At 35.3% G+C, this 11874-nt stretch overlaps 1 non-coding gene across 1 annotated transcript; it reads left to right on the top strand.

The window, feature by feature from the left end:
* Window positions 1-356: 356 nt before the first annotated feature.
* Window positions 357-463, top strand: LOC128292162 (small nucleolar RNA R71). The gene has a single exon (XR_008282147.1). It is a non-coding gene; the product is annotated as a small nucleolar RNA R71 (small nucleolar RNA).
* The last annotated feature ends 11411 nt before the right edge of the window (window positions 464-11874 follow it).

The following is an 11874-nucleotide window of genomic DNA, read 5'->3' on the forward strand; positions in this document are numbered from 1 at the left end:
TCAAACAAATGTCCTTCCCCATAATAGATACAGGCTACATTTTCAAATTGATTTGATGGTTGTGCTGCAAAACTATTAGCCCCATTAGTAGTAAGATCTTTTAACATTGAGGATATTGATGATACCTGAGATGCGAGTGAAGTAAGAGCGTCCACTTCATGTATTCCAATGACTCATTTTCTTGACGCTGCTCGATTGGTTAGCCATTGGTAATTGTTGCTGGCAATCCTCTCAATAATTTCGTAAGCCTCATTATAAGACTTAGAAAGGAGAGCACCATTAGCAGAAGCGTCCACTACATCCTTGTGTGAGCATTGAGACCATTATAAAATGTCTCAAGTTGGATACAATGTGGGATTCCATGATGAGGGCACTTCTTTAATAATTCTTTGTACCTTTCCCATGCACCATACAAGGACTCGTCATCCATTTTTTGGAAAGCAGTGATCTCGTTCCTCAACTTAGCATTCTTGCTAGGCGGGAAATACTTCATAAGGAATCTTTCTACTAACTCTTGCTATGTGAAAATTGAATTTGATGGCAATGAGTTCAACCAGGCTCGAGCTCTATCCCTTAGTGAATATGGAAACAACTTCAATCATAATGCATCTTCGGGTACTCCGGCTAACTTGAAAGAATCGCTCACCTCCATAAACAGTCTTAAGTGTAGGTGAGGATCTTCGGTAGGCATTCCACTGAATTGGCCCACTGTCTGAAGCATCTGGAACATGACTGGCTTCAGCTGAAACTATTGTGCCTCAATTTTGTGTCTCTTAATATCGGGATTAAGATCATTAAACATTGGCACGACACACTATCTTAAAGTTTAATTCCAATCACCAGCAATAAGGATAGGATTTTGAGTAGGGTTTGCTCTGTTTCTTTGATTCGAATTTTCGAAGTTCATCTCTTCGGTCCTTCTTTGACTTGCTTGTCTTCTTCACTTTCAGAAAGTTAGTTCAATCTCAGGGTCTACAGGGAGTAAATCGATGATTCGGTCAATACTCATAAACACCTAAAATAATCACAGAAAAATTAATTAAGTTAAAATTTAAACAAAAAATTAAACCAAAATGCAAAACTAACAAATTCAAAAATAATGAATTTTTAAAACAGTCCCGGCAACGGCGCCAAAAACTTGGAACGACGGAAATGTGGAAGTGTACACAATCGCAACAATTAATAGTGACAAGTAAATGTCGAGTTATCGTACCCACAGGGACTCTAAAAAGAACTATTTATTAATGTTATTTAAAACACTTTGGTGAAGAAAAATATTTTGTTTGAAGAGGGTGATTAAAAACTAAGATTTTAAACTAAGTAAACTAAATAAATAAATCTCAAATGCACAACTTCAAAATATGAGTTTAATGAGGGTCACATAATTGTGTTAGATTAATTACATTTCTTAACTTAGAATCATTAAACTCATGTTTATATTGTTACGAATAAATTCACGGTAACTCAGTAATTTGCTAACTTATGAACATACTTGCCTACCAAATTCCATTCATCTTTTGGCAATATCTCTATGTCAATTCAATCGATTAAACAAATCTTAATAGGCAAATATGTTATAGCACATACATACTTATTAAATTGAAATAATCTCTTAAACATAGCCCTATGTCAATTCAAACAATTAACTCAATTTAATAAGCATATAAAAGACTATGTGAGGTAACAAAGTATCCTTACCTTGAAACAGTTTAATCACAATAATCTTGCAAGTTATGCAAGGCAATTGTATCGTCAGATACCGTTGCTAATTTAACCCTCAACTACCTTAGATGATTAAAAATGCACTAATTAAGTATTGTGTCTATTAATTACAATTTCAATCAGTTTAATAATTAATTCATTAGTTACCTAACAATTGTAATGCAAGAATAACTTAGTCATGAATTTAATTAATCAAGCATCTTACCGAGGCCTATAGCAATATAAACACAATTTTAACAATTTAAGAAGACGAAATGTAATCAACCTAGCACGAATTAAATTCAAGCTAAATTGATAAATTAACCATTCCTACAACATAAATATTCATAGATATGTTCATCATAAAAACAACAAAAATTAAAGAGATAGGGAACAAGAATGAAATTCGGTGTTTTTTTGTGGCTTGACTAGCTTCCTCCTTTCTTTGTTCTCTGTTGTCCTCGTCGATCAAAGCTACTATGAACACTTAAATGTTGCTCCAAAATTGCTGATGAACACCCCTTTTCCAAGGGAAGAAATCGGCAAGAGAATTTAAAATGGCAAAGAAGAGAGAAAATGGAGAGAAGAGAGAATATATGTGAAATGAATTGAGGTGTCTTGAATGATCAGCCAAGGGCAGTTTTTTATAGCTAAAGATGGCTGCTAAAATTAGCTAAAAGTAGTAGCCAAAGAGCCATCCCTTTGCTGGCCACACATGTAGCAAGGTTGATGGTTTCAACTTTGCTAAATTTGGCTTGGGGCATATCTACAAAGGCACCAATTGTGGAAGGGTTTGAATGCAAATTGAACAAGTCATCAAGGGCCTCTTTTCAAGCTTAAATAACCAGCTAATAAGCTGATTTGGGTCAGCTCTTGGGATGGATTTGGGCTATCCATTTCTTCGGCGGTTTGGTTCAACTGGACCACTTTTTCATAATTAATTAATAATAATTTATTAACCCAAATTAAATTGGATATAAATTAAAATTAATTATATTATGAATTAATACATATAATTTTGGACCATCTTAGGCTGAAATCTAGTTCGCCTCGACAGTTCAAATTGCTTTTTGATTTTGTGCTTCTAGTAGTGTTTGTCGAGCCATTTTTCGCCCTTTGTGCAAATCTGTCAAAAATAACCAAAATTCATCAAAAATAATTATAAAATTAACTAAAATTAAACATGTTCATATTTTAAGTGCACTTTAATTATTTTATAAAAAATTAATTATTTTTCGACAAGAATTTTATCAAAACTGTATGATTTTAAGTTAAAAAGGGTATGTAAAAATGCGTAAATTTCCGTGTTTCCAATAAGCGATCACTTTGCCCTCTTACATCAGTACACATCCTAATCCATTCAATGATGCATCACTATAAGTTACAAACTCTTCCCCCAATTCAGGTTTAACTAAAACTGGTGCCTCAGTCAATAACGCCTTTAATTTCTCAAAGCTTTGTTGACATTTTTCAGACCACTTGAACTTCACATCCTTTTGCAGCAATCTTGTCATAGGGGTACCTATCATAGAAAATCCTTTAACAAACCATCTGTAATAATCGCCTAGTCCCAAAAAGCTTCTAACCTTAGATACATTCTTTGGTGGTTCCACTCAACAATAGCAGAAATCTTGCTTGCATCAACTTAGATACTATCATCTGAAACAATGTGTCCCAAAAGTCTGACTTCACGAAGCCAAAATTCACTTTTACTAAACTTAGCATACAACTGTTTTTCTCTCAAGGCCTGCAAAAATAGTTCTCAAGTGCTCTACATGCTCTACCTCATCTCGAGAATAAATTAGTATGTCGTCAATGAAAACAACCACAAACTTATCTAAATATGGTCAGAAAATTCGGTTTATTAAGTCCATAAAAACTGAAGGAGCATTTGTTAGTCCGAAAGGCATAACAAGAAATTCATAGTGCCCGTACCTTGTTCTAAAGGCAAGCTTTGGCACATCTGACTCTTTAACTCGCAACTGGTAGTATCCAGATCTCAAATCTGTCTTCGAAAACACTGTTGCCCCTTTCAGCTAATCAAACAAGTCATCAATTCTCAGTAAGGGATACTTGTTCTTTATAGTCACTTTATTAAGCTATCGATAATCGATGCAAAGTCTCATAGATTCGTCTTTCTTCTTTAAAAATAATACCGAAGTACCATAGGGAGAATAACTTGGTCTCGTAAAACCCTTATCTGTCAAATCTTTCAACTGAGCTTTCAATTCTTTCAATTTATTCGGAGCCATCTTATGTGGAGCTATCGATATTGGGGTAGTCCCAGGGACCAAATCAATACTAAACTCAACTTATCTAATTGGAGGCAAACCTGGCAATTCTTTCTGAAACACATCCAAATATTCACACACTACTAGCACTGATTCAATTTTCAATTCTGATTCTTTTGTATTCAACACATAAGTAAGATAGGCGTCACCATATTTTCTTATACATTTTTGAGCAGACATCGAAGAAATCACAATCGGCAATCTACTAACTCATCTGATTCAACTCGAAGAATTTCACCATTTTCACATTTCAATTCAATGACTTTCCGTCTACAATTTATTATAGCATTATGCCTAATCAACCAATCCATACATAATATAACATAAAATTCATCAAAGGGCAGCAACATCAAGTTAGTGGAAAAATGGTGACCTCTAATCATCAAAGGACATTTCTTGCATACTTTATCAACTAATACATAATTGCCTAAAGTGTTTGAAACCTTAATCATAAATTTCGTAGACTCAACAGGCATATTCTAACTAATTACCAAATTCATACATACATCTGAATGGTTAGATCCTGGGTCAATCAACGCAATAACAGTAGTATCATAAAGAGAAAAAGTATCGGTGATAACATCGGAAGATGTCGCTTCTTTTCAAGCACGGATGGCATAGGCCCTAGTAGGTGCTCGAGCTTTAGATCTTGCAACTAAATCCTTCGTTACATTTTTGCGGCTGGCTCAATTCCTGGTATTTCTCGGGGGTCTTCCTCTAGAAGTAGTATTGTAACATCCCGAATTAGGGTCTAGTCGGAACAATGGTTTCGAAACCATAAATCTAAAATAGAAATAATTATTTGATGATTATTTGATGATCTATGATATTGTTTCATGCTTGTGTGAAATTTTCATGAATAAATTCTATGCCTAAAGTGTCCAATTTGACTTTAGGGACTAAATTGAAAAAGTTGTAAAACTTGTATTCTAGAAGCTTTAATCATTAAAATTACATTAGATTATTAATTAGAGGTCCTTAAAAAGCAATTTTACCAATTTCTCAAATTTTGGACAAAAATGGGCAAGAATAGGAAAAATTGGAAAGAAACCTTAAGGGTATTTTTGTCATTTGGTTAATAAAAGAATAAAAAGGGAAAAATCAAGCAAAAATGATGTCCACCTTCTCTAAGGGTGCCAAAATTTGGAGGAGTCTCCATAGATAGGGTTTTCAACATTTTCAAGCTTGATTGTAAGTGCTCCTAACTCCCGTTTTTAATGTTCTTCACATTTTTAAGATCCTCGAAGTATCATCTATCCATTTCTAGCCATATTTTGAAGTAGGGTTCATGTATGAAATTTGAACCATGTGTGACATGTGTTTATTTTGATGTTTAATGGAGGAATATGAACGTTTGATGTGTGATAAACATCTTTTGTTAAGTGATTTTTAGTGAAAACACCTAAAAATGACTTGTTTGTAAAAGGTGTAAAAATGAGTAGTAGAAATGTGAAATAAAGGAAAATATGGACTGATATGAGTTAGAATATGAATCGGCTAGGCTTGGGTAACAAAGAAAATGCATCCATTTCATTTTACGAGCCTAGGGACTAAAGTGTAAATAAGTGAAAAGTTAGGGGTAAAAAGGTAATTTGACCAAAGTATGTGTTATGGGTCGATATGAGCAATGTGTGTATTGAACAAGTTAAATTTGGCATTATAGATCAAGAAAAATGTGATTCGGGTCTTGATCGGGAAAAATAAAGTTTTCGAGGATTAGGCTCGTTTCTATCATTTTGTACCGAGGTAAGTTCATTGGCAAATAATGCAACATGTACCATACTTTAAATGCTTTAATATTGCATGTATGGTAACTGCATACATATTTAATGTGATGTTAAATCATGTGTTTATTTCCTAAATTGTATCATGAATTATGCTTTGATTACTCCATGAATATGTGATTGGTGCAATGAGTATTGAAATTAATGTTATGAGCAAGTTCGACAGAAATGTGGTATCGAAGAATCTCGTTTGAACCTTAGGAATAGTTTAGGATACAAGTGACATGTCACTAGGAACTATGTAATCTGAACTCATTGAGTTGTGGTCTGAGTTCATGATATATGTGACATTTGAACTCATTGAGTTGTGGTCTAAGTTCATGATGTATGTGACACATGTTTTGGCATCCGAGTACTGGTCTCACATATTCTACTGGTAGCATGTGTTGCAAATACCCGATAGCCTATGTGAGCAGACCCGTGAGTAGCTCGAAAGCGAGCAACATGTGATATGTGATATGAGGTAGCATTGGCTACATATGAGGCACTTAGGTGCGAGATTCTGTTGTATTCGATAGTATTCCGAGTATTCAACTGGTAGTCCTATAGGAAGTTCAAAGAGTAATCTTGATGAATACGTCAAAGACGAGAAAGTAAGTTATTATGTGCAAGTGGCACAGGTATGTACATCAAACTCATGAGAATGACATGAGATATGATGAACTTGTGGTAAGAATATATATATGAAGAATGAGTTTAAGAGATTTGATAAAATGCAATATTATGTTCATTATGTTAAATGTATGATCAATACTTATTTATGTTTTATTTTATTTGCATGTGCACTTACTAAGCTTTAATGCATACCCCCTTTCCATTCTCTTTCTTATAGTGTCGCCAAGATAGCTCAGGGATCGAAAGACATCAGAGACTCGATCACACTATCAGTTGAATATTTGGTATAGCTAGTCTCATCATTTAAGTATGGCATGTATAGGGACTTGGTCTTTTTATTACATATCATAATGATTAGCCAAATGTCTTGGCTCATGAAAGTATTATGATCATTTTATATGTGGCCATGAGAAGTGGCTTATATTGAGTATTTGGGTTGTAACCCTAATTATTGGTGCATGCATGCAAATGTGCTTATGCTTTAATGTGGTTATGGTTGCTTATGGTTAATGAGTGTGATGAATGGCATGTATGTTTGGTGTATGAAATATGATTAATGTGTCTGACAATAAAGGTGATGCAAGTGGGTAACTTAAAAGTAGGTTAGTAAAGATGATAGAGAAATATTAGTATAGTGTAGAATGCCATATGAAAGCATGATAGTTTAAATAGGTAATATGTTGACATTACCAAGTCATAATTTAACCATGAATGTGAATGCCTGAGTAGCCAAATGTGCCATGTTGCATGCCATGAAGTGAGTATAAGTATGTCTGTGTTTAAGGGTGGCAATTGGCTTGGAAAATAGCCTAGAAATTGTCGACACAGTTAGACACACAGGCATATGTCTTGGCCGTATGTGACACACGGTCTGCCTCATGGGCTTGTGATCTAGTTGTGTGTTCCCTGCACCCTAACTATACAAAACAGAATACCCAGTAGTAAACACACAGCCAGAGACACGGCCGTGTGTCTCAGTCATGTGTCTTAGACATGTGAAGGACACGGCCTTAGGACATGGGCGTGTGCCCAGGCCATGTGAAGTATGCACTTCATTTTTGGAATTTAATTTGCCACACGACCTAAGAAAATAGGCATGTGACTTGGCCGTGAGACCTTATTTGATGATGACATCATAGTCAAAGAGTTACACGGGCTGAGGACACGAGCGTGTCCCAAGCCACACGGGAATGTGAGACTACACGGCTTACACACATGGGCGTGTGACTCTCCAAAGTATAAAAATTTTCTAAGTTTCCCAAAAGTTTTGAAAGTTCTCGGCTTATTCCCGAACCACTCCTAAGGTATGTTTTGGGCCTCGTAAGCCTTTATAAGGGATAGTTTTCACATGTATAAATGGTTCTAATTTGGATGCATTTTTTTATCTCGCTTTGTATGTTTGAATGAGTTTAAGTCTGGTAACGCCTCGACCCCTATCCTAACATTGGATACGGGTAAGGGGTGTTACAAGTATTACTCAGCCTTGTACTCTGAAACATTTCTTTTTCAGTCATCTCAGGGAAATCATTAATGAAATGATCCTGGGAACCGCGCTTGAAATAAGCTCTGTCATTCATTCGGCACTTGTCGGGGTGACATCTTCCACAATGTGCGCATCCAGATCTATTGGGTCGATTACCAACACTCGCAATAGAAGTAGTCTGAGCTTTATAACTTGAATATTGATTCCCACGATTTCTATTTGAGAACCAACTGAAGCATGAGAACGAGAATGCATCTCTCTAGATTTCTTTGACTGAGATTGGACCGACTTACTCATCAGCCTCTTACCTACATCTTTATCCTCATACTCGGCTTTTCTCTTTTCTTTGGTCAATTCTTCTACTTTACAAGCTCGCTCAACGAGCACAACAAATTCTTTCAGCTCAAGAATACCCACTAACAATCTGATGTCTTCATTAAGCCCATCTTTAAACCTTTTACACATAATAGCTTCGGGGGAAACACACTCTCTAGCATACTTGCTGAGCTGGACAAACTCTCTTTCATATTCAGCAACTGACATTCGGCCCTGTTTCAGCTCAAGAAATTCTTTACACTTCTGATCGATGAATCACTCACTAATATACTTCTTTCAGAATGCTTCCTGAAAGAATTCTCATTTCACCCTCTCTTTCGAAACCATAGATACTAGTGTCTTCCACCAGTGATACGTTGTGTCCCTTAGAAAAGATATAGCACATAAAGTCCATACCTTGAGGCACTATAGGGCTAGGTTAAGGATTAGGAGGGGTGGAGCATGTTGTTGTTGAGCGGCTGGGTTTGTTCGAACGAACCTTGAGAACCACTCGTTCATCATCTAGAAGAAGGCTTCTCGAGCCTTTCCTCCTTCACTCACAGTTACGGGTCTACTCTCAACTGCCACCGTCCCATGGGCGAGAGCCAGCGCATCACTTTTTACATCATCTGCCATAGCTCGATCGGGATCTATTACTATATGAAAACACAGTTTAAAATTGTCAAGAGTCATCACACTATCACAATTTATATATGGCATGTATATCTAGACTCGTACACACCTTACGTTAGTCTGAGAATCGACTAAACCGTAGCTTTAATACCATAAAATAAAACACCCCTTACTCGTATCCAACGCCAGAATAGGGTATGAAGCATTACCAGACTTAAACACAAGCTAACATACAAACCGAGGCATAATTTTCCATCCAAATTTTAAACTTTTCATTTTCAATCATGTCGTCCCTAAAATAAGCCAACGAGGCCCTAAACATGCAATGGAGGTGGTCCAGGACTAAACTGAGAACTCTAAAAAATTCTTCAACACTTAGAAATTTTTTCATCAAAACAGGGTCACACGCTCGTCTGGCTTGGGACACGCCCATATGGATAGGCCGTGTCGTCATACACGCCCATATCCCTAACTTGTGTAACTCTCTGTTTATGATGTCATGCACCAAAAGAAGTCACATGGCCAAGTCACACACTCGTGTGCTAGACCGTGTGGCAAATTTAATTTTCAAAATTATCATAAAATAGGTGCAAACTTCACACACCCTGGACACACGCCGCCCATGTCCCTAGGCCGTGTCCGTCACACGAATGAGACATACGGTTGTGTCTCTGCCCATGTAGACAACAATAAGGCTATTTACCAAGCCATTTTTCTACCCTTACTTGTACCAACCTACACAACAACAAGCAACACCAATCCAAGCATATACATACAACCAAATCAGCTATAAGCAAGATATCAATACATCATTTGCACATACTAACATCTATCATGCATAAACATCACATACTTTCTTTTCCATTCATGACAATCTCATCTTCATGATAAGCATCATCACATAAACATACCAATGACTAATAAGATTAATATTAGCCGACATCCAATGGCCATAAACAAAATGAGTGATTAACTATTATGATGCCAACACATTTGGCTAAACCAATATGACACAAAACAAAATGACCAAGTCCCTATACATGCCATACTCAAAGTACTAAAACCAAATATGCCCAAAATAATCGTTTGATAGTGTGAATCGAGCTCTGACGTTCCTCGATCCTTAAGCTAGCTTGGCGACACTATAAGGGATGGAAAGAAAAAGGGAGTAAGCTTTAAAGCTTAGTAAGTTTGCATGCAAATAATAATCAACATAAATTATACATTAATCATATAACTACTCAACATAAGTTAACATAAATATCATCATATGTCTTAGGCATAACTTACTCATTAGCATTCTTACCAAGAGTTTATCTTATAATAAAGTCCATACTCATGAGTTTTACATACATACCTATGCCAACTAATAAAATAGTTGCATACTTTGTCAACTTTGATATACTCTTCGGATTACTCGTTAAACACTTGGAATACTATCAGATACACAGAAAGTCTTGCACATAAGTGTCATATGTAGCCAATGCTACCTCATATCTCATAACACATAGGGCTTATTATTTTCCCTTTTTATTCTTTTATTTACCAAATAACTAAAATGCCCTTTTTGCCAAACTTTAAATTTTATCTCAACATATCCATTTTTGTTCACTAACTTAAAAAATGTTCTAATTATCATATAAGGACCTCTAATTTAAAATCTCATAGCAATTGGACACCTTTAACAAGTAGAACTCAACTTTTTCACTTTTTACGATTTAGTCATTCTAACTAAACCCAAACGTCAAAATTTTCGAACGAGATTTTCATAAAATAGTTCCATAAAACTATAGACCATAAAAATATAATAAAAATGGATTTTTCTACGTTAGGGTCATGGTCCCAAAACCACTATTTTGACTAGCCCCAAAATTGAGCTGTTACATAAACCTTATCATTCTTCATCAAAGAAATCCTGAGATTCATTTAGTCGATCAAAAGCACTCAACCCTGTAACATCCTGAATTAAGGTCTAGTCGAAATAGTGGTTTTAAGTCCACAAATCTAAATAGAAATAATTATTTGATGATTATTTGATGATCCATGATATGATTACATGTTTGTGTGAAATTTACATGAAGAAATTCAATGCCTAAAGTGTCCAATTTGACTTTAAGGACTAAATTGAATAAGTTGTAAAACTTGTGTTCTAGAAGCTTCAAGGATGAAATTGCATTAGATTATTAATTAGAGGTCCTTAAATAGCAATTTGACCAAGTTTTAAAATTTTGGACAAAAATGGGCATGAATAGGAAAATTTTGAAAGAAAGGCCTTAGGGCATTTTGGTCATTTGGTTAATAAAAGAATAAAAAGAAACAAATCAGGCAAAAATCTTGTCCATCATCTCCCACCTTCCCCAAAATTTGCAAGGGCTCCATAGCTAGGGTTTTCAATAATTTCAAGCTTGATTGTAAGTGCTCTCAAGTCTCGTTTTTAATGTTCTTTACATTTTTGAAGTAGTCACCAACCGATCTAGCTATTTCTACCATTATTTTGAGCTAGGGTTCATGTATGAAATTTGACCCATGTGTGACATGGTTTTATTTTGATGTTTAATGGAGGAATATGAATGTCTGATGTGTGATAAACATCTTTTGCTAAGTGATTTTAGTGAAAACACCTAAAAAGGACTTGTTTGGAAAAGGTGTAAAAAAAATGAGAAGTAGAATTGTGCAATAAAGAAAAATGTGGGTTGATATAAGCTATAATATAAATAGAATAGGCTTGGGTAACCAAGAAATTGCATGCATTTCATTTTACGAGCCTAGGGACTAAAGTGTAAATAAGTGAAAAGTTAGGGGTAAAAAGGTAATTTTACCAAAGTATGTGTTATGGGTCGATATGAGCAATGTATGTATTTAACAAGTTGAATTTGACATTATAGATCAAGAAAAACGCGATCCGGGTCTTGATCGGGGGAAAAACAAAATTTACGAGGATTAGGCTCATTTTTATCATTTTGTATCGAGGTAAGTTCATTTGCAAATAATGCAAAATGCACCATACTTTAAATGCTTTAATATTGCATGTATGGTAAGTACATACATATTT

The sequence above is a fragment of the Gossypium arboreum genome, chromosome 4 (genome assembly GCF_025698485.1).
Source record: "Gossypium arboreum isolate Shixiya-1 chromosome 4, ASM2569848v2, whole genome shotgun sequence".
NCBI classification, from domain to species: Eukaryota; Viridiplantae; Streptophyta; class Magnoliopsida; order Malvales; family Malvaceae; genus Gossypium; species Gossypium arboreum.